Below are 26,045 nucleotides of genomic sequence, written 5' to 3'. Positions count from 1 at the left end.
CAAATGTGCATGTGTATGTGTATGTGTATCCTTGTGTCTTTGTGTGAGATAATAATTTATAAAAATTATATAAGAAAAAAACTATGCATTTGGAAGTGTGTCAGTTTTAAACATTTGAATGTCATTGATTATCACAGTATTATTTAAAATGTATGTATCTTATTTTCTTCTCAGGTAATACAGAGTTTTGGATTGCTGTACAGCTTCATGATCCTAAGCTTCACTAAAACAGGAACAGTTCACAGTTGCTGTGGCAACCAGGTGATTAAAATGGCAGTTTCATCCCAGATAAAAATTTTAAATACTGTTTATTAATAAGAAGCAGGATGCTTAGTTTAATCATTTACTAACAAAATATTTATTGAGTTTTGGAATGGAAAAATGTTGTATACATAGCAACGCACAAGGTTTTATGGTTTCATAAAGTATATACATCTCTAATTTGGATTAAGAAAACAGAGTTATCTAAAATCAGATATTTAATAAACTGAAATGCTGATTCTTAATTTATTTTTGATTTTATTATTAGGATGTGTGCTAAAATTCTCATCACACAAATTTTGTTCTCACATTTGGAATAAGCACTTTAAACATTCCATTTCTTTATTGCAGGGAGTTTCTCCTTAACCAGTGTGCATTGCAGTTTGTTTGGGTAAACCTTCTGTATCAACAAATAAATACGAATAAATAAACAAGCAAACACACACACATACATAGATAGATAGATTGTTAAGATATATATATATATATATGGGTCTACTTCTATTCGCTGACAGCCCATTTCACTGAAACCCATTTCGTTGACAGCTCATTTCATTGACAAAAGTATTCAAGGCAAAAAACTGGGTTTTGCCCCCCTCCCCACTGTCCCACTGTTGTGCGACTGTGGAGTTGTTATATATAGTTGGGGGGGTGTGGGGGGTGCAGCCCCTCACCTAGAATGTTTGTCAATGAAATGAGCTGTCAACGAAATGGGTTTCAGTGAAATGGGCTGTCAGCGAATAGAAGTAGACCCATATATATATATATATATATATATATATATATATATATATATATATAAACAAGTAAATTAATACATAAATAAACAGATACATAAAATGTGAATTACCAGGATAGTATCCAAATGCCCAGGCATCATCATATTTACATCATTATATTTTAAATAATAATCTGAAGTTAAATTTGTAGTACCGCGTTGGTGGTGCTGCGGTAGCATTGCCGCCTCACAGTAAGATGCTGTCCGGTTTGACTCTCAGTTAGAGTGTCTTCTGCGTGGAGACATGCGTAAATGGGCGTGCCTTTGTTGAAGGTTGTGCGTCAGGGCTGGCAACTTGGTATGCAAAAATCAACTGCCAATCATTAGCAGACTGGAGTTCCGCGGTGGCGACCCCTAACTGGGAAAAGCCGAAAGTCACAACAATCTAAAGTTAAATTTGTGGAATTTGAAGAAATCTTGATAGAAAGGAGATCACAAAAACAGAGTGAAAGCAAGTGTACTTGCCATTAACTTTACAGTGCATGTTTCTGATGGGAGGATTTCTGGCTACCTAAAGACTTTGGAGAAAACTTACTAGTGAAGCTATGAAAGGGGTTGCAGTATCATTAGAGAAACTGGGAAATATGAATAGAGAAGCTGAACTCTGGGAGTTACGTTTTTTTAAACAGTGGCATCACAAAGCATACCAAAGTGTATTTCCATGTTTTATATTATGCATTGGTTAGAGATAAAGTACCTAAAGTCATATATTAAGTAGTGGTGTGTAACAGAAATCTACTTGAAATAGCAATTAGTCATAAAATATGAAATCATACTCATTTAAAACCAAACCAAAAGCATACAGACACTCCTAGTGAATTGTTGAGGCTACTACATACAATCTCACTGTCCATTCATCAAACTGCATATGCTGTTTTAATTAAAGGTTATGGAAAGCCATTTTTAGTGGTGTGCACTATAAAACAGAAGAAGAAAAGGAATAAGGGTGATGTGCAGAGCTGTAGTAACTACAGAGGGCTAAAACTGATCAGTCACAGCATGAAGTTATGGGAAAGAGTAGTGGAAGTTAGGTTAAGAAGTGAGGTAATGATTAATGATCAGCAGTATGGTTTAATGCCAGGAAAGAGCACTACAGATGCGATGTTTGATCTGACAGGGTTGATGGAGAAGTAGAGAGAAGGTGAGAAGGAGTTGCATTGTGTTTTTGTGGACTTAGAGAAAGCATATGACAGGGTGCCTAGAGAGGAGTTGTGGTATTGTATGAGGAAGTCGGGATTGACAGAGACGTATGTAAGAGTGGTACAGGATATGTACAAGGGTAGTGTAACAGCTGTGAGATTTGCAGTGGAAGTGGCAGATGCATTTTAAGGTGGAGGTGGGATTACGTCAAGGATCACCTCTGAGCCCTTTCTTATTTGCACTGTTGATGGACAGGTTGACAGATGAGATCAGACAGGAGTCCCCGTGGACTATGATGTTTGCAGATGGCATTGTGATATGTAGTGAGAGTAGGGAACAGGTTGAGGAGATCCTGGAGAGGTGGAGATATTAAGAGAGGAATGAAGGTTAGCCAGACTAAGATGGAATATATGTGTGTGAATGAAAGGGAGGATAAAGGAATGGTGAGGATGCAGGGAGTAGAGCTGAGTTTAAATACTTGGGATCAACAGTTCAGAGTAATGGCGAGTGTGGAAGAGAGGTAAAGAAGAGAGTACAGGCAGGGTGGAGTGGGTGGAGAAAAGTGTCAGGAGTGATTTGTGACAGACGAGTACCAGTAAGAGTGAATGGGAAGGTCTACAAAAGGGTAGTGAGACCAGCTATGTTATATGGGTTGGAGACATTGGCATTGACAAAAAGGCAGGAGTCAGAGCTGGATGTGGCAGAGTTAAAGATGTTAAGATTTGCACTGGGTGTGACAAGGGTATACAGGATTAGGAATAAGTATATTAGAGGGTCAGCCAAGGTTGGACAGTTTGGTGACAAATCCAGAGAGACAAGATTACATTAGTTTGGACATGTGCTGAGGAGGGATATGGGGTATATTGGGAAAAAAGATGCTAAAGATGAAGCTGCCAGGTAAGAGGAAAAGAGGAAAGCCTAAGATAAGGTTTATGGATGTGGTTAGAGAGGACATGCAGGTGAATGGTGTGACAGAGCAAGATGCAGAGGACAGGAAGAAATGGAAACAGATGATCTGCTGTGGCGACCCCTAACCGGGAAAAGCCAAAAGAAGAAGAAGAAGAAGACAACAGACTGGAGGGGGTCGGTGATGGACAGCAGAAGTGATGCAGACAATAGAAAGCAGACAATGTGAAATGTATGATTGTGTGAGTTTGGGGATGGATTAGATTCTGAAGCATTATGAGAAGATATTACATGGGATTAGATTTACTAATATAGGAATACAGTATGCATGACACTTATAGCCACGAGGGTGGTACATGCCTGATTCTGTTGGAGACTGTTAGTAAGCATCTGCCTCAAGAATAAGTCAAATGAAGGGCTATGAAAGCAATGATTTCTGCAAACCTTGGCTAGAACAGTAAATTGTTTTTTCCAGAGTGACATGGTATGAAAATGATACCATGGACTGCCTGAGAATTATTCAAGGAATTTGTACAACAGCCTTTAGTATATTAACAATAAGATTAATAACTTATGAACTCTAGTCTAGTAAATACACACCAGTCTTTCTTTTTCTGTGTAGTTTTATTTTTTCCTGCACGTGTGAGGGACTAGACAGAAGAACAATAGGTTTATTTGAAACACCTGACATTTGATATGAAAATACTACACCAGGGCAACATGTAGAAGCATTGCATGACCATATCCCCTATTTCTTGTAATAATAATAACATTATAAAGTATTTGTTGACATTTCAACAGGTACCTATTTATCTGGAACCCTTTTTCAGTTTACATATTTGAGCAGATTTATATGTACTTGAGCTAACATAATTGGCAGTCTTATCAAACTATATGGAGTGCCTTCTGTGTGGAGTCTGCATGTCCTCCCCGCGGTTGAGTGGCCTCTAAAATACGTGCGTGAATGGGTGTGCCTTCACTGAAGGTTGGGCATCGGGCTGGCAACTCGGCACCATAAAAAATTGACTGCCAATCATTAGTGGACCGGAGTTCCGCTGTGGCGACCCCTAACTGGGACAAGCCAAAAAGACAAACAACATTAAAGTAGTTTAATAATTCCAAAGAAAGGCTTCAAATAAGTCAACTTCTTCACTTTTTCTTCTGTTTCATTAATTGTTTGCTCTTTTTCTGTTATAGTTTAAAATCCTATTTAGGTTAGAATCTATATGAAGTTCCTAACACAGGCTATTGTAAGAATAAAGTAACATTTCTCCTTGCCCAATGTCCAAGTTATTAGAGTAGCTGAAAATGACCCTTGAGCTTAATTCAGGAACCTAAATGAAGCAAAGGAAAACTCAATGTGTTTTTTTTCTGTTATTTAATGTGATCTGTGGTCCTCATATCTACCTTAGTGTCAGTCTTTCTCTGCTCATACAACTATACCAAATGACAATAAAAAGTATGTTTAAACCTTTTGTACCTTAGAACTGTGCAGAAATAAGACTAGAGAAAGGAGCACATAGACAAAACTGGGGAAGTGCATATTTAAAGACAAAACCTAAGACATTAGGTAGTCAGAGGGGGTAATCAGCACAGCATGCTTCAACTTTGTTTCCTTTTTCCAAACTCTTACAATTAATAGAAATATGACCTACAGTATTTCCAGTTGCAGCTTTCTACATCAAGTGTAATTTCCCTTAAGAGGACAAAGAGACCACAGTCAGTTTGGGGCTGGTTTCTTACTCTTTCTCCAGATCCCCAATAAGACTCCCCACTGGCACAGCTATAGAGTTAAGATCTCAGCTGAATGACCAAGCCAAGACCTCCATCACCTCCTCTGTCCAACCAGTGCTTCATGTCCCTGCCCAAGTAGCTGACACACACACTCTTTGAGGTTTGATTTACACACACACACACACACACACACACACACACACACACACACACACACACACACACACACACACACCCACACACAAACACACAATACACACAGAAAAACACACACAGACACCTACCTGGGATAGGCTGGCACAGGTTTACTGTCTATGCCCCTTCTGTCCAGACTGTACGGTAGTCACCACTGCCACCAGTCACTCCTTATCAGCAACTTTAAGGCCCTTAACAAAGGGTGTCCAATCTTACTGTGTAATATTAATACTAATACAAATGGTAGTTTGACCAAGAGCATGGCTATTAGGAGTGGCCCACACATTGTCACCAAATAAATATGCAAGTACTCTCAGAACTTAAATATCTCTACACAGACCAGCCACAATTAAAGGTTTAAATATATTTAATAATATATAATAAAAGAACAAGCAATACTAAATATACATTCACAGTGGCATCAAAGTTCAAAACCAATGGAAATATTTAAAATAACATTGCAGTACAGGCTCACACAAATAAAGAAAACATCTAAACTAAGCTTCACTATCTTCTTGACTGAATCTAAGAGAATTATACTCCTCCCTAGTAACGTAATTAGAGCAAGGCAGATGTGTGGTGAATGGGTCTCCTTGTTGTCAGGTCAAAGACAGAATAAATAATGCTCTGTCTCTCTAAGAGGCTTCTTAAATTAATATTTAAAATATTATGGCTGGGATAGCTTGCAGAATGACATCTAGTTCCCAGGCCAAAACCCCATTGCTAGAAACTGGCAGCATTTAGCATGTACCTGTAAAAATATAAAGACAAGGGCTTTTGCACAGATCTTTTGCAGATGTTGGAAGTCATAAAGCAATTGTATCCCTTCATGCTTCAAATGTAGCAATTAGTTCACTCCAAGGACAATACAGAAAGCTTCCTAGTACAGACTTAATGTCTCTAGATGCATTGAAAACCTGAGAGCTAGCCTCTTTATTGTGCAGCTTATAAAGTAATTTAATTTTAGATATTTTCCTAAACTTTTAAGCAGATTATTTTGTCTAAATCAAGATTTAGGTAATAGGGAGTATAAAAAATTATACAATTTTTTATTCCAGAGAAGTAATAAGTTTTAATAATAGAAATATACAGAAGAATGATCAAAGAGTGTATTTTGTTACTACATATAATGTAATAACAAATAGGATTTTTAGTGTTATTCTATATTATTGTCGCTGTTTGTTAAAATATAGGGCTTTGAAGGATATCTTGCCTAATAGGCATTTTCTTTCTTTAAAGAGGGGCCGAAGTATAAAGGACATGCTTGTTCATAGTTCTTTTTTAGTCCCAAATACAGAGTTATTGATAAAACCCAGATTTTTTGGGTACATTTCCTTGTGGCAAGTGCTCAATTGGTAGTTAAGTAGTTTCATCCTTTAGTAAAATCAATAATATAGGTTATGTCTCTAGGAAGGTTTTTAATTGTAGTAGTGAGGGTGTTACTTATGCCCTGAGATGCTTCTGTGAGCTTTTTTACACTGGGGAGACCAAAAGGTTCTTCAGAGTTAGATTACAGAAGCATCTCGGAGACATTAATAAAGTTGAAAGCACTGTGGCAATTCATTATGCATTATGTCACAGGGGGAATGGCATGTGTTTAAGGTGTATTATTTTGGAAAAGGTAGAAGGTTATATTGCTGTTGAGATAAAAATGACTGTTATATAAAGAAACAATATCAATTTTGAAATTTGATACTTTGACACCTGTAGGTTTAAATCTGGAATGCAATTAGAAAGTGTTATGATAGATTAATTGATGTGATTTTTTATTGGTTGAGAATTTAATTGTTTTATTGGTATGCTAATGATTGGTTGTATAGAATGTGATTTTTGTTAAGCATTTTTTATTTTCTTGAAGGCTTGTTAGCTGAGGCACTGGAGACAGTATTAAAGTTTATTTTAGATCACTGGTCTTTTTCTTTGTTGTATTTAGTTACTTTATATAGTGGTGTTTTTTTTAATTATTTTTCTAAAGTTTGCTGGACTGAGGTTAACCTCCTGTATTCTAGTTTCCACTATTAAAATATATACGTTAAACAGTTACAATAGTACATGCATATTTCTGTTTTCTTCCTGTAGGGCACACTGAGGTTACATTTCAAACAAAGCACTTTCCAAATACCGTTTCAACACCCACATCTGTACAAACAGTTTGATATACATATGACATACAGTTCTAATACATTTGTAACACAAGCATCTTGTATAAATCATTTCAATATTGACCAATGACATATAATTATTTACAAAATTCCAGCTAGCTCTGCTGGCAGCATCTCCTTTCATCACAAGAGTCACACTGTTAGTGAAATATTTCAGTGTCACTTAGCCCATAAGCTAACAGCCCTTTAAGTGGATATACATATTGTTGAAATTATGCATCTCTTGTCAAAGAATTTCATCTAGGACTGGACAGGAATATCTGCAGTTTTTCAACTGCGTATACAAAAGAAATCTCTCCCAGCCAGTATTTAACCTGTTACTTCTTCTGAATATAAGCTCATAAAATCAGAATGAGGTACAGCATATAGTAGCTCCAGTATAATTGGAAGGATTGATTTTGGCTCTTCGTTGCATAAGACTGGTGAAGTTAATGGAAAGATTGCTAGCCTTGGAAAATTATATTGAAAAAGCACTCAAGACTAGTCTCTAAGTTAATTGCAGTTGCTGGTTGGACTGGGAGTATATTTTGACCTTATGTCATCAGGTTGATTTTTTCAATGATTCCTAGCAATGTGCTTCCTAATTCCATTACTAAAGTCTGACATCAAGTTATTTGAGGCCATTTTGTTCAAGTATATTTCATGGTATACCATCTCTCTGAACCACCTCAAATGGTGCGGGTTTACTCCAGCACCCATACAGAGCAGTATCTGTAAAGTTCACCTGGATGAACTCCTATGCTCATTTAAGTTCTGTTGACCTGGATATAGAGAATACATTTGCTATAAATGATTGGATAATTTTGTTTATTGTCCTTACAGATATATAGAGAAGCCGGATTAAGATAAGGTAAGTATAATTATATATTTTTTATAAAAAAAAACTGTGGCTGGAAATCTTCTAACTTGTAAGATATATAAAATGGAAACATTTATCATTACTAAATCTAAAACTGGTTTCAGTGAAAAGGCAACACAACTGCTGAAACTGAACCTAAATGTGTTCCTTAAAAATGGAAATATTTGCAGTCTACAGATACATTACCTTATTTGGTAAAAAGTTTGCTGAACTCAAAATCCCAGTCCAAGAAAGGTATCATTCATATCTAAATCCAAAAATAGGAAGGCACTCCTTAGAATCTTTTATGTAGAGAGAAAGCTGCTGTCAAGAAAGATACTGCCTCGCTTTTGGACTGTGCAGGTGGACTGCATTTCTGGACAGATCTTAAATTGGATCCCATCAGTCTGTGAAATTCTGTAACTCTCTTGTAGCATTCTGTGTCAGAGAGGGATAGATATGTGATATGTCTTTTCAGGTATTGGTGAAGAAAAGTCAAATACGCTTTTAGCTAGAATTCTGTTTTATGATGTCTGTCTTTTGAAATATGTATATTTTGTATGTATCATGTGAAAATTGAAAGTAGCAATTTTTCTTTCTTAATTTTCCTTCTGTTTAAAATATTTATGTTGCCACCACTTGGACTATGTTCCAAACTGGAAAAGAAATATAGAATGTGAAAGATAACATATTTCTTCAAAAAGATTGATGATGGTAAGATAATATTTGTATTAAAATGGGCATGACCCGACAGGAAAAAAATGCGTGATTGTGGAATTTTTGGAAGTGGCTGAAAAGGGAGGAAAACACAATTCCATAGAATAGAAGGACAAAAATAAGGAGGCATATTTAAATGAGCAGTCCAACGAGGAAGAAGATAATAGAATAGTAAAGATAAGAAACCTCATCATCAGTGATAGTAATATCTTTGGAAATTTCCTTGTAAAAATTGAATTCTTGTTATGGAGTGTTTGCACCTGGATTCATTTACAGTACAACAAAGCAGTGGACTTTTGTTTTTGTAATTTACTTATGTAGCCAACAAAATACACTGCATTGCTAGACAAAATCATGTTCTCTGGTACATGTAAAAAAACTCAGTACAACTGTTTCATTATGAATGGACAAACATATAAAATGTAGAGTGTCTGAAGCATAAGTACTACAGTATTAGGGGGTCTACTTTAGGACCTCGAAAGTTTAATAGCTCGAATGCATATGGATCGAGCCATATGCGTCAAACTATTAAACAATCGAAGTCCAAAAAAAAAATACACAAAAAAAAAAATTTAAACTAATGTAGACAGGGGGGCAAGCCCCCCTGCACCCCCCATGTGCGGGGCTGCACCACCCACATCCCCCTGCTACTTAAATATACCAACTCCGAGATTGCACTACATTGAAGTAAATGGAAATCTCCACCTACGGAGATTTCCGTTTACATTTTCTATGTTTTGCGCTTTCGGTGTACTCGTGTCGAGAATATCATATTCGATATTCTCGGACTTCGAGCACATAAAGTAGACCCAGTATTAGGAATGGGAATATATTTAATTACAATACAGACTCAATAGTTAAAGCAAATACTGTCATGTTGCTGTTCTGTCAGAGCAGTTTATGGGTGGAAGACCTTTTTTATATTAAACTCTGGCAATGTACTTTTTTTTTCACTTTAGTAAGTGAGTGACCTACCTGCCATGTGAACACCCAGTCAGACATTAGTTTTCTTCCCCGTACTTCATTTTGTTGATAACTCATCTAATGTTTTGTCACTCTATTTGCATGGGAAAGTTATTGAAAAGCAGTATTCAACACTGACTAATGTTTTTTTTTTGTTTTGTTTTTTCAAATAACTCATGAGAATTTCTGTTTCTCTATCTGATCCATGTCTGAATCCAGTTAATGTAACCTTTTTCTTTTCTGTGAAATAAAAATCCAATTTGTCCTCTTGATGTGCATTTGCTTTCTCTTCAGGATACATCTATCTTTACTTCACACATCTTTTTTAATGAAAGTCAGCACCCACAGGGAGTCTATGGACTTGCCTGAGGTATCTCCCCTTTAACTCACTTTTTCACAATTAGTCTACTAATTTATATGTACTAATTTTATTTAAATAATTAATTTAGCATGCAAGTAACTGGTGCAAGTGGGATTATGATGCAAAAGATGCAGAAGAGAGAGGAAACCCCATTTAGGGAAATTTCCCAGGATCATAGGAACAAAACTGGACAAGTGATAATATGGAACCTAGGAGGCCCAGCAATATACAACTTGAAGTAAACACATTTAAAAGTTTTTGTCACCTTTTTGAGTACTTAATAGTATCCATCTACCAAATCAGTCAAGCCTTTAAATGATAACCATGTTGCAAATATATGTCTACCTATCTGAGTATTAAAACTAGCCTTAAGGGCAAACAAAGAAGTACTTTGCTTGACCCGTATTGTTACCTTATTACACAGACTGAGAATATGTTGAATAAGGAGCATATCCCTCCAGCAAGTCTTATTTATTTTTGGGCAAAATTTAGGCCCCAAGTACAAGACTTTGTAGACCCACTGTTTTGTGAAGAAATAGGCGATCAAATAAGACTGGGTCTTTCATGGCTAAAAAAGCAAGACACGGATCACCTCGGAGCAGGTACTAGGCAACTGAAGATAAGGAGAACTGTGTTAATTGATAGGAATAGTTGAAGTACTTAAGACCTTGAATTATTTTTTAGTTAAAAATCAGTGGGGCATTTCCAGCTAAGTGATTTTCTTGGCTTTGTATACGTCACAGAGGCCATTGTGTTTCATGATGTTTATGATAAGGGAGGAGTACAGTGATAAGATGACTTTGTTGGGTCTTAATAGCAATATCAGTGGTGTGGCAGTTAGCATGCTTGTTTTTGGTGCAGGAGGCTGTGGGCTCTATTCCGACATTACTGCTGACACTGAAGTGCAGTGTAAAGCATGTGCTGCAGTCCTTAGTGTATCGTCCTTTGGATGAGATGCTCATAGGTAAATACTAGGCTAACTGTCCTGAAAGGCCATTTAAGCCTAGCCAATAACCTGAGATCAAAATCAAACCCTATACCATGTGTCTGTAAGCTAAAGAAATGAACCATTATGCCAAACCCATGTGCAGGAGTGGGTGGTGTCTCAGGTAAATGTAAAACATCCTAGGACACCTATCAAAAAGAGTAAGGGAAGTACCCTGATACCCTGGCTAAATTTCCCCTAGCAGTAAAATACATTCTCAGATTTCCTCTGAAAACAGGCTACAAGTATAGTGGAAGTTGTGGGAGGATGGCATAATAGTTAAGGTGTTTACCTGGCAAACACAAGGTGCAGGGTTTTATTCTCACGTGGGATAATTGGCTAGGCTTAAAATGGCCCACAAGGGCAATTAGCCTAGTACTAACCTATGAAGTGACCCAGCCAACAAAGGATAAATAAAATTAAATAAATATTCCCTTGTAAATGAACTGATTTGTATAGAGGAAATTCCTGACTCTGGTAGAAACATGTTGATTGAATGAGAGATTGTCCACAAAAGTACCCAGGTCTCCCATGACTGCATCTGTTTGAAGAGGAGAGTCATTTCTTACATATGATGTAGGAACAACTCTTTTTGCTGAACACTACTGTGCTGTACTTTTTTGCATTTAGCTTGAGGCAGTTTTCAGTAGACCAGGTACATGCATATTCCAACAATCTTTGGAGCAGGATAACATCAACTTGAAGTCATCAGAAAACTTGGACCACCATACTTCAGGGATACTCACTTTTCATGTCTACAAAAAATGCCAAACAGAACAGAATCCAGAACTGTGGTACCCTTCAAGGAAGGTAATAGCAACTTCCGGTACTTAGGATCTGCTGGATAACCCATTTGAAATCTTGTGGACAATGTAGTGGTTTCCATTACGTTTGTGTGATATTTCAATAATACCAGCATCAGGGATAGTGTGAAATGCCTTGGCCAGGTCAAGAGAAGCACTGTGCATAGAGTGACCATTGTCTACAGACTCTGTAATCTTTTCAAAGAAGTTTATTAGGTTCAGAAGACAAGACCTGACCTTCACAAAGCCACACTGAGTGGGGTCTAGATCTGTTATGTTTGCATAAATGAGTTATGCTATACTATGTTCCATGGCTTTGCATATAAGGGTGGTGAGGCTTAAGGGACTATAATTACCTGTGTGTTTAGAGGGGCCTCCCTTGTGGAGAGGAACCACAGTGGCTGTTCTCCTGGTAAAATATGCAAACCCAGTGGACAGGCTGAGGTTGAACAGTTCAAGCAGGGGATCAGATAGTACATACTAAGCACTGATGAGAATGCAGACTAGAGTGTTATCTGGCCCCATAGAAACATTATCTGTAGCCTTTGACAGAAATTCTAAGATTTGTTCCAAAGTGAATACAGTTCATTGCTGACATGTTTTTCTGTGATCTTCCAGTAGGGGGAAGGGGATTTCTTATAATGCTTTATTATTTTCCTTCTTTTTATATGGTTTATTTATAAGGGAGTTCCACTAAAGAGTTTTGATCATGAATCCACCATTATATTTAGGATGGAGGGGTGCAGCTACGTCTACTGCAGTTAAAGATACATTCAATATTATTAGTATGTTATTTATTTGTAAGGTAATCATTTTCATATTTCTTTGAATATCTCAAAATTCAAGTGGCACAGGCAGAACTGCTTAGCCTCGTATATGAATAAAATGCTGCTGGTACTAGTATGTGTTGCTTGAATGGTTACTGAGATATTGTAAGCTGTCTATAAAATATTACAAAAATGAATATTTACATTGTTTATTGTACTTTATAAAATCCAGTTTAAGACCTAGAATCAACTGAATGCAATCACTCTAGAGATTACTTTGTACTGAGTAGCTTAACATTTTTAGTTTTCTAGTAAAACTTCGGATTCTTGAGCTATGAACATTTGTTTGAACTCTGAAGTAATGCCTTCATTTTTTTAAAGGCTCTGGCCACACCCATTGGAAGGAATTAATTAATATATACATATGTGTGTGTGTGTGTGTGTGTGTGTGTGTGTGTGTGTGTGTGTATATATATATATATATATATATATATATATATATATATATATATATATATACACATATGTATATAGAGCTACTTTATTGAAGCTTGCCCTTTTGATAGGGAATCATTCTTTCACATCTTAGGATTCTTTAAAGATATTAGAAATGTAGATCAGATTTATCAATAACTTTTTAAGATACAATTTTATGCATGCAAGGTCTGTTGCAAAATGAGATTAAGCAAAAAAGAAGAAGGAAAAATTTACTGGAATGCGGAGGGGGAAGCAATGTTGAAAAAAGTATCCAGACCACCACTTAGATACTGATTGAATGGAATTACCATGTTTGTGATGAAAATGTTGCAAGTTTCATTTATAACAGGTACCCTTTTCAATAACAGCCTATGTGTGTGGTACAATCATTTCAGTGTAGAAAGACTTTCTTCAAGCCTCCTCTTATACATGAGCATCTCTCCATTTGAGTCAACATGGTATACCATTCCATATGATAAACTAAGCATATAGTTGAATAACCAATATTAAGCAAGACCTCAGTACATTTTATCATCACTAAACTATGAAAAATGGGCATTTATCACTCTGCTCCAAGTGTTTTGCTTGCAGTAATGTTAACAGCTTTCAGTGTTGTGGGACAGGTACTATAATTTCATTGAGCTGCTAGTTTTGTATCACCAGGGATTGCTTACAAATTAATCAACACACTATAACCCAAATTCTTATGGAAGGAAAAGGTACTTGGAGGAACTTTATAGTGTCTACAAATTAAATTAATTGGGTTAACCCACAAATGAAAAAAACACAACCTTGTAGATAACAAACTGCAGGGAATCAACAGATGGATTGCAAAAGTGGCCACGTATCATTTAGTTGAAAAAGAAGCCACTGATATAGGCACGTCATATGTTACTTAATTTTAATATACTGACACCATATTATACATGAAGAATTGGTGATTGTGCATATCCTAGTCTCTCACTGGAGGCACACTATGCTAACAAATGCAGGGAACACATTTACTCAGAAAAACACTTAATCCTGCTCTTGTTCTGTTCAGATGGCTCAACATTCCATACACACACACACACACACACACACACACACACACACACACACACACACACACACACACATATAGAGAAAGATAGATAGATAAATAGATATAAATATGTATCTATCCCCCTTTCTGTATATATAAATATACAGAGAGAGAGAAAGAAAGAGAGAGAGAGAGAGACAGATAGAGATAGAGGTGTGTGTGTGTGTGTGTGTGTGTGAGTGTGTGTGTGTGTGTATACATATATATATATATATATATATATATAGTTACCTATGAAAAGATTGAGCAGCTGAAATATTGAACACCATATGGTCAAGACCATATGGCCGATATTTCAGATGATCGATCACTGTAAAGTATTAAAAAAAAAACAAACAAACACGAAGACGTTATTGCCCCCCTGCACACTCCAATTAAATATACCAACTCCGAGATTGCACTACAGCAGGGAATAGGAACAATTCCTGTTCCACACTGTATTGTCGGCATAGCATGATCTCGGAGTTGGTATATTTAACTAAGGGGGGGTGTAGGGGCACAACCTCCCACATGAGGGGTGCATGGGGGCTTGTGCCTCTGCAATAACATCTTTGTGTTTGTTTGTATTTTAATACTTTACAGTGATCGATCATCTGAAATATCGACCATATGGTCTCGACCATATGGTGTTCGATATTGCAGCTGCTTGATCGTTTCATTGGTAACTATATAATGTATATATATATATATATATATATATATATATATATATATATATATATATATATAGATCGACTTCACATCACCTAAAACCCATTGGACTGACTTTCATTTCACTGAGACCAAATCACTTAATTTGTCAAAATACTGAGAACTCATTTGACAGAATCTCATTTCACTGAAAGCTTACAATGCTTAATTTCAAAATACTAAACCTTAAACCATAAACAAACATACTCACAGCACTAATAGCTACCTCTTACCAGAACTGTAATACTACTAACAGAAACCAGACAATATAAAACTAAACAGCCCCGACACACCCCCTAACTATATATACTAACCCCAGGATCACACTACAGTGGGGAAAAAGGCATATACCTTTTCGTTTCCTTACAGTACTCTACACGCTGCCACTACTGCTGGGAAAAGACAAAACATCCACCATGTTACTTTAGATACTTCCCATAAAAATGTAAAGAGACATACCCACATTTAAAAACACTGCAACACTACTTTCTACATGACTATCGGTATTCTGACAGTACTGTAAGTTACAGAAATGTGTTTTATCACAAACAATTCACAAGTAGATGAAAACCCACATCATGTCTATGGCTTACAATTCAGTGAAATGAGATTCAGTCAAATGAGTTTTCAGTATTTTGAAAATTAGGTGATTTGGTCTCAGTGAAATAATAGTCAGTCAAATGTATATATATATATATATATATATATATATATATATATATATATATATATATATATATATATCATGTTTGAAATTCCTTAATGTTAGCTTTGCTCTTACATCAACATAGAATAGGACTGGAGCATGCAAAAGTAAAACATTGATTTTTGAAGGGGGAGAAAGTCTACACAGCCCTCACACATTTCATATTTATATATACTAACTCTGAGATCTCAAAACCCGCAGAGAAGGGCCATATTCCCCAACCCTGTGAACTGTTGATCTCACAAACCTGTCAGTGTTTGTTGACCAAAATATGTCAGCAAAATATATATAAATGTTTGGGATCTTGGCTTATTTTAAGTACTCCAATATATAGGGCCAATTTAAGCCTAACCAATTTCTTTTTTGGTGCTTGAATTAACCTTTCCCATTTAGAGTTAGACTGGTCTTACACGTTATATGGTCAATACTTGCATGTCACCCCCAGTGAGAATAACTGGGATCATACCCTAGATAATTGGAGGGAACCCAAGCCTGGATAAAGAATATCACAAGCTTTGTATGTCCAGTAATAGTACTGCTGTCAGTCTTGGTGTAAAATTTTTATTAGCCACCCATAGAGCCATTTTGTGTTTGAATGTGGACAGGGATGAACTTTGTTTTATGTGGATGGGGAGACTGTTCCAGATTAGTGGTTTCCACTGTAAGATTTTTCTGTCCCTCCAAATCATTCTCTTAATATTGCAACTGTGATATTTGATCCCTGGACCAAGTATTTCTGATGACATTTAATTTGCTGATGTGTAGTAGGTCCAATGCTACTGAGTTGGAGAATGCCTTCTATGCCAGAGACAGGTCACCTCTTAGCAAGTGAAAGGCTGTGAGTAAGACATATTGTTTAGTTCTTGCATTGTTTTAGTAAGTTATCTCTGTGGACATTCCAGTTGTTGCATGTGTCTGGACAGGTACATGCCAAAGGTGGCATAATACTCAGTGACTGGCCTAATGACGACTGAGTAAAGGGGGACAATGACATCTCTAGATCAAAGTACAATCCCTTTGTTAATACACTGCACAGTATAGATGGACTTTCTTATGACAGTAGGCATATGTTGGTTGAAAGTTAGGTCACTGTCCATATAAGTTTCCAAATCCTGAATAACTGAATCAATTCTTAGGATTGTATTGTCAAAATGTGAGTTGCCTGGGGGTAGACAGTTTCCCAAAGGAAACATTAATGAATTTTTGGCATTTAAATTCAGTCCATGATCCTGGATCCAGTTATTTGTTTGAGACAAACTTTCCTGCAGCATGGCTAGGTCATTTGGGGATTCAATGACTGCTCACAGGTTTTAGTCATCTGGAAACTCAGTAAACCGAAGCCCTTTGGTATTGGCTTTTACTTCTGAGAAGTAGATGCCAAACAGGAGTGGCCCCAGCACCAAGCCCTGGGTGACTTCACCAGTGACTGGTCTCTTTATTGAGGTAGCTTCCTCTGTTTTGATGTGTAATACGCTTTCTACGAGCCAGTTTTAAATCCAATGGGTGGTGATGGAGTTTATTACCAGTTTACTTATCCTTTCTACTATACCTGAGTGAGGGATTGTATCATAAGAATTGGCTAGGTTGAGGTATGCATTCTGTGCACTGCTTTACCTCCACCCATTGATTTGATACAGTTTTATAAAAGTTCATCAGACTGAGTAAGCAAGATCTGTCCTTGATGAATCCAAACTGAACTGTGTCCAGTATTTGGGCATTCCCTATGTCCTTATTGAGTAATTCCATGATGTCTTTCCATACTTTTGCATATGAGGCTGGTCAGATTTATGGGTCTGTAATTGACTGGGTCTGTGCAGGGGCCGGTCTTATACAGAAGAATGACTGTAGCCATTCTCCATTCACTTCATATGAGGCTGAGGTTCAACAGTGCTGATGCAGGGTTTCTAAATCATGCTAAGATGCATCAAGGGATGTTGTCAAGCCCCATCAATGAAGTATTTTAGCTTTTTGTAGCACTTTTAAGATTTAGTCTGTGTGATAGCTAGAGGTGAGTCAGTTTTAGGTATAGCTTGTGGGATATATAGAGGCATATCTCTCAACCTTTTAGCACAAGAAATCAAGACAAAGGCAAAAATAATGGAGGGATAAAAAAGACAAAACGTAGGGACAAATTTTAATTACTGCTGTAATAAACTTTGAAATTTGTGAAAATAGTAGGTTTTGAATTTTCTGAAGGATATGAAGTCTGAAACTCAAATGTCTGCTGTTATTTAGTGATTTCAATCGTCAAGAAGATTTCTATAAAACCACAAATTTTATGAGGAACAAAACAAAAATATGAAGAAAAATTGAGATTATGTGAAAATTTGGGCAGTTAAGAGGTATGGATGGAAGGGAGAGGGGGGTAAAGTTTAAGCTGACTTTATGGACTAGCTAGTTCATGATATCTTTATCCTTAGTGGGAGTAATATTATTCACATTCAGCTTAGCAGATTGTTACATTGTGCTTCTAAAATTATGAACTTATCTAAAAAAGGCCTTGTGATAGGCTATGGCTTGGATGGCTATTTTAGCCTCAAATCTGGCTTTGGTACATTTTTATTAAGCTCCTGGGTTACTTGTGTATTTCAGTGACAAAAGCTCTATCATTCTGGGAATTGCTCTTCTAAAGTTTGATTAAAATGCTCTTCATTTATTGTATCTTCCACAATTGTGGTTTGTTTTTGGGTTTACACTGCAATTGTTTCTATAGGGTATAACTTCATTTCTGCAGGTGTTTACATGCTATTATAGTATAGTGGTGTACAGTTCCTTGTATTCAGTGATATTAACTGGGTTTGGTGGATGTTTAAAGCTTACAAATGTATCATTTAAGAGTAGGTAGTTTGTCTAAGAGAAACTTCCAAAAGTTACTTTGGCTCAAGGGATCCCTGGTTTCAATTTTATTTTAAAGGAGATAGCTTACTGGTCCAATGTAATAATTGATGAAAATATGAGAGGGTTGGTGCAAGATGCTGTCTTATTAGTAAGAACAAGATACAAGATGTTGTCATCCCTCCAGTGGGTACTCTGACTAATTGTTCCAGGACATTTGTATTGAGAAAGTCCAGGAATTTCTGTGCTTGTGCACTGGGGGTGTTGTAGGTTTCCCAGTTTACACTTAGTTAGTTTATCTCACCTAAGAAGACAGCATTGCATTTAATACTGAGTGATAAAGTTCATGTAAAAAAGTGTAATGGGTTTCTTGTGTCTTACAGGGAGTCCTGTAGCAAGCGAATATATGGTATGGGACCTTTATGATGGCTATTTGGACATGAGAAAGTTCTAGTGCATCAGGCTGCTTTATCAGCTTTTAATGTCAGTATCTTCTGAATGAAGATGGAGACACCTCCACATTTTTTCTGCTCCTGCACAGTAGCTAATCTAAATGTGTGGACGGCATTATTGCCTTGCACAGATGGAACACTTTTCGTTATTTTCAACCATGTCTCCGTCATTAGGCAGATGTCTACATACTTTAGGATGAGGAGATCTGGTAGGGAGGGGAGTTGCTTGTTTAGACTCCTAGCATCAAAGAGTAATACCTTTATACTTTTCCTTTACTTGCTTCATTATGTTGGCAGGGTTATCAGATTGACATTGCCTAAAAAAGGCACTATGGAGTTGGCAAAGTCTTTGCCAATAACTGAAGCCCTAGAGGGGACAGATGCAGGCCATCCCTGACAAAGCAGCATGATCTGTCAGTCATATCCTCCCAAGCTGGCAAATATTGGACCCCCTTCAAATGTTCACCAGATCACACATGCACTCAGATCACTCAACCACAAGTGCCAGTATGACTCCGTCATAGTCAATGTGGATGTGAAAGACCTGAGATCCACCTCTCTGGACAACATGAAGAGAGACATGATGGATTTCACTGAGTTCATGTTGCAGGTCGGTAGGAGCCTCACATTGAACAGCATCCTGCACACAACAAGAATAATATCAGAATACAAACAGAAAATGATTGACTTCAATAATTGGCTTAGCTACTGGTGTTATTCCATGGGGATCTGCTATTTGTCAGCCTGGGATGACACAATCGACAAAACAAGTTGCTTCATCTGAGATGGTCTGCATCTGTCACTGCTATACTTTCGAATCCTGGCCAAGGTATTAGCCACCCCCATAGTGCCTTTTTTAGGCAGTGCCAAACCGACAGACCTACCAACATAACAAATTCTTCTAATGCCAAGCTGAAGGTACTATTGCTCAATGCTAGGAGTCTTAACAAGAAACTGCACTTCCTGGAAGCTCTCCTCACCATGGAGAATGCTGCCATCTGTGTAGTTTCAGAGACACCCCAGCAGTGCAAGGCTACATTGCCTATTGCACACTCAGACCACCCTCTGAAAAGGAAACAAAATGAAAGAAGGAGGTGTTTCCATTTACATAAAAAAATGAAAGGAGGAGGTGTTTCCATTTACATAAAAAAATCACACCGCAAGAATGGTCAAGCAGGATGACTCGTTTGAGCTACTTCCAGTCCAGCTGACCATAGGCAAAATCACCCGCCATATCAGTCCTAGTTACAGGTCCCCAGCCATGTACCATGTAAACCACTCCACATACCTGAAGTTACTAGAATCACTTACCATTCATCCCAACACACTAATCATGGGTGATTTATGACTACACCACCATAAACTGGGAAATATATACAACCACTAACATGCAGGTTCAAAGATCTGTGGACTTTGTCAATGCAAATGATCTGGAACAGCTGGTCTTTATTCCCACTTTGAGCTCAAATATCCTTGATATAGTACTCACAGACATGGGGGAGTGTTGCACCCCTCCCCAGCGTAATGTCCTCATTGATAAGATTAGATTATAAATTTGTCTCCTTTGAAATAAATATAATGGTAGAACTCCCATCAAACCCTAAAACCCTAAATAAGTTTTTCAAGGCAAATTACATTCTATTAAGTGACACCACGTGTAATTTTAAGTCTCCTCCCAACCCCAAAATACACAAAACCCTATGCAGAAGTATACTTGAATGCACTCTACAAACACATTACTGTAGAGAAACAGCAGTACCTAACCAAACTAAACCAAGGTCTAACCAGAAAAACAGGTCACCCTGGTGGGCCCCTAGTATAAATAGATTATACAACAGAAGGAAAAAATTCATGTCTAGTAACAAGTGGGAGGATGCACAACAGACAAAAAAATCCCTCATTAGTTTCTAAATGCAAATCAGGGAACTAGTCAAGTCCTCAAAAACTAAGTATAAGACTAAAATAGCCTCCAAAGCAAAGGATAACTACAAAGCATTTTTAGTTATGTCCAAAATCTTAAGAGAAACACTCAACAATGTGCTGATCTGGTTGTAGATAGCACTTCCTATTCTCAACCAGAAGAAATAGCAAACCTGCCTGCCAATAACTTCAGCTCAGTTTCATCCCCTCATTACCTCCAGTCACTCCCCATGAAATACTCCCTACCATTCCTTTGCACCTGATATCACAAAAGAGTAGATCATCACTGCACTGTCTAAAGCCAGAAAAATAGCATCAATGGTCCCTCACAGAATCCCAGGGTGACTTTTAAATAGCATTAAGTAAGACCTAGTGGACCCACTTGGATCTCTTTTAACCAGTTTCCAAACAGACTCTGTCCCACTAGAGAGGGGGGACCATCAATGGACACAGGAAACTACTAACCCATAAGTCTGACTAGCCTCATATGCAAGGCTATGAAAAGGATAATCTTGAACCTGACTAACAATGACATAGGAAATCTCCAGACTCTTGACCTGACCCTTTTCAGCTTCGACAAGGGCAGATCCTGCCTGCTCAATCTGGTGAACTTCTTTGAGAAGGTCACCAAGGCCATGGATGAGGGTAAGACAGTGCATATCACTTATTTTTACCTGGCCAAGGCATTTGATACAATACCCCACTTGGGTATTATAGATAAACTCACAAAATTGGGCATAAACATCTACATTACCAGGTGGATAGCCAAATGGTTCATGGATAGGACATGTTATTAGAGTGGGGGAATCCACATCCAGCAAGATGCCAGTCACCAGCGGAGTACCACAGGGCTCAGTGTTGGGCCCCCCTCTGATGGGGATATACTTCTCAGATGTCAAGGCAAATGCAGATGGCATTTGGCTGACCAAATTTCCTGATGATTGCATGTTGGGGACTCCATTGACACTGCAAATGATATTGATATCCTACAGAAAGGACTGTTGCAGATTAATGATTGATGTCAAATCCATGGCCTCAAACTAAATGCATAATAATACCTGTTGGGAAGTCAAATATCCCTGCTAATTATAGTATTGATAGCACCCCCCAAGAGTGGATCAGTGGTGAGAGATCTGCATACTCAGATAGATTGTAATCAGAACTGTGACCATCATGTATCCACTGCATTGACAAAATCCTTTTATGTGGCTCAGCTTATAAGGGCATGACATCCAGATCTAAGGCTGTCATAGTATCACTGTACTTGGCTCTCATCAGGCCAATAATTGAGTACAATGCACCCTTTAGTATGTACCTCAATAGGCACCTGCAACAGCTGGACCATCCTCAGAGGTTTTGCAACAAAAACATACATGTTATAACCAAATGTCGTATGCAGACCAATTAAAAGCCCCATCACTGTATTCAGTTTCCTACAGATTATTGAGGGGGTGATCTATGCCAGATCTACAAGGCAGTCTCTGACCCAGCCCTGGTGGAAATGTTGCATATTCACAAAACCAGCTGCATGAGGGTTACCTCCTCCAAGAATCTAAGCCTAATCTATGGCACAAATAAATCATGCTGGAAAGACACATATGTGTCCCACAGATTGCCCCTCCTCTGTAATAGGCTTTCTACTCATGTCAAGCTGAGCCCTTCTCTGACCATCTTCAAGCACAGTCTGGAACAATGGATGGAAAAATGTAAACCCACCCATGTCTCTTATATGTAGAGGCAATCTGCAAAAATTGTTAAAACCCCATTGTTGACCCTTGTTATCCTGTTCGTAGGGAGAGAATATTTGGTAAAATCTGGGTAAAACTGGCTAGGCTTGTAAAGGCCCTTGAGCCACTAGCCTAGTAATCTCATATGAACCTATGACTATATTGCTCTGTTTGCTGTGCATTAACTTTATGTAGCAACTTGAATGCCTTAACCTCAAGTATTTTACTGATGTCCGTTGGGCCAGGTTGATGGCTAAAAAGGTTCTTTTGATCAGTATTGCTACCTGGTAGACAAAAAATAAATAAATGATTGTGTGCAGACTGATGGCAATATACATCAAAAACACTGGGTCAGCAGCAAATTATTCCTAATGCAGGGGACCAGTGTCATCAACAGGCTGCAGACAGTTCTAGAAGGTGATGCATTTTCAGATGATGTGCCATAACTCTAATGTATGCTAGGGTGCTGTACTGGCATGGCTAACTTATAATGATCAGATTTGCCAACATTTCTTTATCAAGGAAGTAGGCAGTCTATGCAGTATGGTCTCACACAGGACGCAGATGTGATCTGCACTCAATAAATGATGCTCAGCAGTTCTCTTATACCTGTGGTCTTAGTCCACATCACCAGCTGCAGCCATCTGTCCCAAGCCCCAACAATGGTTTGAGTATGAAGTAGGGTAGAATTGGTTAAATCATGAAATGATAAGAAATGGGTGGAAACAAAAGCTATGGGCCTTGTGTTTAGAGAGTTGGGTATTATAGCAAGAAGGATACCCATGAAATAGTTATACTAAGACAAGTTGGACAGCTTAATAGCTGTGTTTCCATCTTTCCATACAGTTCATGAAAAGTTCAGGATTATTCTTTGCAGGAATAACTGAAGGTAGAAGATCCTTCCCCAATAGCTGCAACTCTGGGAGGTGTCTGTATTCTAGTTTCAGATATCCTTTTACAACCTCTTCCACATAATTTGTGATAGGTGGAAGAGGCAGCCTGAAATCATAATCCGTAGAAAATTCTCCTTGTCAGAATCATGTTTACTCTTTTCAGGTCAATCACATTGTATTCAGGCTGCATGTGCACTTGCAAGGCTTCGGACAGACAGGATCTGCACTGAACATACTGTTATACATTTTTACGTAATTCAGTGACCCAGACACTTTGATCTCCTGAATGGGTCATTTGGTCTTTCTGAGGCCATGGTAAAAGTTCTCCACAGAGGTTGTAGCTGCATACTGTTGGTAGATAACCGTGGCTATGCCATTACTAGACCCTGCCTCCTTCTCCATACTGGCTATCAACTTATCAGTCTTGACTTGTTTGAAGCTTGGATAGTGATGGTTGGGAGTGCCACTTAAACACACTTGCAAGGAAATTAGTACCTCAGTCATTGTGATGGCATGGGATTGCTTGATTTATATTATAAAGTAGCCACTGTTCTGTTCTTACTATGTTCTGTGCTGCATGGTTGCCCTTTTCTCCATAAAAATAAGATGACAGACATCCCTAAGGAACTGATTAATAAACACAGCTTATGTAACCATAGCTATGACATTCAGTTCATGCAGATTGTCAGTCTCCCCACTACTTGATCTGGAAGATGGACTATCTGATTGGTGACTTGTATAAATTTATACATAATGGTCTGGGAAGCAAACACACACAGCTTAAGGGGAATAATAAGCCAATAAGGGATCTGCACCAGGCAAAGACACAAAGAAGGATAACTTCCTAAGCTAATCATGCATGCACATTATATACTTGTATATGGGACAGCAGTCCATCAGATGTTGGCACAGGAACAACATTAAAGTCATAATATCCTTTCCTGTATGGCTCCCTGTGCCAATCCAGTCACCTCATGGGCATCTGCACAACACCAACAGTACTGAAGGCATGAGTTCCAGGTTAACATCATGCTTGCACAATCTCAGTTGTAGTCAGGACATAGCACTGCTCCTTGTCAGTTGGATTACTGCCATATCTTTCCTCCATGGACTTCACATATGTTGCCTACTCTTAATCTTAGCTTTCTAGCAGGGTAGTGATCTGTCTGAGTGGGATTCACCCTATGTGTCACTGACTTGGATTTTTATATGGCCATGCTGAAGTTGAAACCAGTACTGCCACATTACCTGCTTTCTGTCCATTCACCCCCAGAATAATCCATGGTTATAGTGGACAATCCAGTCTATTTTTGTGTCCTCCCAATGTAATGTGAGGAAGTTTTGACCACAGGGTAAACTGTAGAAACATATAGCATTGCACCGCAAATGTGTAGCACACAGAAAGATGCAATGTGACTAGAAATACAGTAAAAGCATTTCATTACTTATGATGTACAGCCACGTCAGTATTCTGCAAGTATGAATGGAATTTTATCTAAGTGAGAATTTATGGTTTCAGCTGGTCACTGTAAACAGCAATCCATGTTTATTAATGACATTAAAACAACATACTCCAAACCAGCACCAACTTGACTGCAAAAATCATATTTGTTCATAGGTGAGTAAGAGGCTAAATGCCCTGAAGGGTCATTTTAAGTCTAGCCAATATCCCAAAATCAGAATCAAAGTCTGTACTTTGCATCTATGAGGTGAAGACCTTAACCATTTTACCAAACCCACCCTCTCATAGTTACTCATTAACTTAACACATATCACATAATGTTTCTGACCTTCAAGAATAAATTGTCTCTTTTACATTAAAAAATGGTAAGCTGGTAACATTGCAATAGTGAATGGCTAGCAAGCTGACAACAGATTCACAGATACTAGGCATCTCATCCAAAGGCGGACACACTCAGGACTACAGTACCCCCCAAAGTACAGCACAGTATCAGCAATCCATCTACATACTGTGGGAGTAGAACCCACAGCCTTCTGCATCAAAAGCAAGCATACTACATATTGTTTTATGATCATCTGCTGAGGAAAGCAGTTGCACATTGAAAACAGACAGCATGAGCAGCACTAGACTTCTCTTCCCTTGAAGCTCACAGTTCTTTGAAAATGCACTGAAACTTACAATTCCTTAAAAAGGCACCAAAACCCAGTTTGGTAGTTGGTGTAGAAAATTCAGGTTCTTGTAACCAAGGTACAGGGTTTGATCCTCCGGAAGTTATCTAACTAACCTGCCATCTCTAACTAGGACATTACAAACCCACACACACTTAATTGCAGTGGTGTTGGATTCTAAGACACACACACACTTACTTAATAGCAGCAGTGACAGTGGATTCTAAGCCCCATTTAGAGGAGTAGCAGTGGCAAGTGTTGTTCTTAAATTCTGCACGTGGAACACGAGTAAGCAAACAGTGTGCATGTGTTGATGCACACAGGGGTGCACATATGCAGAAAAGAAGAACTCCCTTCTTTACAGGATCCAGCTCAGTTGACATATGAAAGTTGCACTCCTTTATTGTTTGCACCCAGGGCAGTCCATACCCTCCTCCTCCACATTAGTGCACCTCTGTCTATATCTATATCTATATCTATATCTATATCTATATCTATATCTATATCTATATCTATATCTA

The sequence above is a fragment of the Protopterus annectens genome, chromosome 2.part1 (genome assembly GCF_019279795.1).
Source record: "Protopterus annectens isolate FY-2018-M chromosome 2.part1, PAN1.0, whole genome shotgun sequence".
Classification (NCBI taxonomy): domain Eukaryota; kingdom Metazoa; phylum Chordata; order Ceratodontiformes; family Protopteridae; genus Protopterus; species Protopterus annectens.
This window is presented reverse-complemented; position numbering follows the sequence as displayed.